Raw genomic sequence first — 2,177 nt, 5'->3', positions numbered from 1 at the left:
TTCTGATGGAACAAAGTATAAAGTCTGTTGGAAAATGAATGAAAAAGAAAGGGAAATGTGCAAAGGCAGAGTATGAAACTGAGTATGAAACTCATGAATCTGGAATGCAGTCCATGGAACTCAGGATGCAAAACACATGAGTTCCTAGCTTTTTCTTTCTTCAACATGATTACTCTTCACCCTCCCAACAGAACTCTGAAGGAGACCAATGTTACTATTCCTCCACAAACTGTATTTATCATTTTTTCAGCCAACTGTGTAATTATTGAGCTCTGGAGGCAGAATTTGTTTGTCCTGCCAAAGAATGAAGTCAGGGACCACATCTGACTGTAAATATGTAGCAGCCATAGGTTTGTTCATCAATGAGCTTCATAATGTCTGAGGGGTTCAAAGGGCTTTAAATCCCACCATTAAGTATTTTCTATCTCCAATTGCTACACCTGAAAAGTATTTCATGGTACTCTTTGGCCTGACCATCACTGCTTTGTTTCTCATTGCCTATCACTGGGTGCTATATGAAATCTCTATTTCACCTGGGCTGGGGGAGGTGCCCCAAAAAACGACATCAGCTTCATTTTGAGAAAACACCCAGAAAGATGAAGTATTGATCCACAGGAGATCCAGAACCCCCAGGCTCCAGTGAGATTTGAACTCACGACCCCTGGTTTACTAGACCAGTGCTCTAACCCCTGAGCTATGGAGCCCTTGAATTTGGGCTGCTTTATCCTTTCCAAACACTTGATATAATCATTTTGTCTTATTTCTGGAGTGAAATAGAACTGATCTCCCTAGATTATGCTGCTCCAAGGATTCTCTGTTGTCCTTCAAATAGCACTAACACAAATATCAGAGCCACAGAACTAACCACACATCAGCTCAACCCAAACCTTGATTTCACTCTCCTTCAGCTCATCCCTGCAAGGACACCGAGAGTTATACACAGGTTCCCTTTCTCAGCCAAGGAGTTTGGAAAGCCTACAAACAAGCAGCATTGATTATCCCTTCATAGTTGTTGCACCAATTCATCAAAGAAGGAAATGAAGCTTCTGAAAAGTAGCTCTATATATCCCACTGCTTTCCTTTAAAGAGCAGCTGTGGTTTTGCCTTTTTCTGGCTCTTCAAATCCAACAGTTTTTCTCTTGGGAGCCCAGGATGGGCTTTGGACACTATGGCTAGTGTGTCCACTTTCACATTTCTAAAATATTATCTCATGTCTGAACTTTGGAGGTAATCTTCTGTGCATTTTCACTCTTCATGGAAGGTTGTTAGAAGGGGGTGTTGGAAGGGAACCTAGTTCCCCCGGGAAATAAAGACATGGAAAGGACAGGAATAGTCTGAATATTGTTAACAATGCATTTGGCATCATTACTGCCACCCATGCTGCTTTCTCTCTCTTTTCCTGGCTCTTGGACCACCTTCTTCTCCCAGTTCTGCCAAGCCCTAAGGCCTACAGGGTGTGCCGAGGCCTACAGGCCTACAGCCATGGACGTGATCCTTTGCCTCAGGCCATGCCAGCTGCATGGTGTCTGCAGCACCTCCCGAGGCCATTGGGCTCAGTCTGGAGAGGGCAAAAAGGTCAAAATGTTGAAAATGTTATCCAGGACCCCCTTCAGATTAGCAGAGAGCAAAATCCAACTTGTTCAGTGAGCAAAGTGTAGCTGTTAGTGTCATGGAGGCTTGGTTGGGTTTGTGTGGAGATGGCTTTTGCTTTGGTAACAGGGTAGGGATGCAGTGGTGACCCCCAAAATCAGCTCTCAAACCTTCCTGCAGCTCTGAGGCAGACACACCTGTGGCCACAGCTGGGCCAATTTGATGCCTCTGCCATTGCTATTTAAGGGAAATCTGCAGTGAGGAGAGCAGGTGGGAGTGAGATGAGTTGGGAGGTGGTTAGGGAGACCTCCCTCAGATGGTGGGCAGAAGGTGGTTGTGTCCCTGCACCCATGGAGGACAATGGATGGCTAGAGAGTCACCAGCAGCTCTGGGAGGATCCCATGGTGGTTGTGTGGCTGTGCACAGAGGAGGCAGAGACTGTGTGGATGTGGCCATGTTGTGCTGAGGTGCCTGTGGGCTGCAGAGACACGTGCAGGAGGTGGAGAGGAGCTGCAGCCCTGGGGATGAACACATGTGGGATTGGTGCTGCAGTGGGAGAAGGGTGAGGAGCTCTCCTGCCCTGAGGT

General features: G+C 46.8%; 1 non-coding gene across 1 annotated transcript; it reads right to left on the bottom strand.

Annotated features, from left to right (window-relative positions):
* Positions 1 to 631: 631 nt before the first annotated feature.
* Positions 632 to 704, bottom strand: TRNAT-AGU (transfer RNA threonine (anticodon AGU)). Its single transcript has one exon. It is a non-coding gene; the product is annotated as a tRNA-Thr (tRNA).
* Positions 705 to 2,177: the final 1,473 nt, after the last annotated feature.

The sequence above is a fragment of the Colius striatus genome, chromosome 19 (genome assembly GCF_028858725.1).
Source record: "Colius striatus isolate bColStr4 chromosome 19, bColStr4.1.hap1, whole genome shotgun sequence".
Taxonomy (NCBI): Eukaryota; Metazoa; Chordata; class Aves; order Coliiformes; family Coliidae; genus Colius; species Colius striatus.
This window is presented reverse-complemented; position numbering and strand designations above follow the sequence as displayed.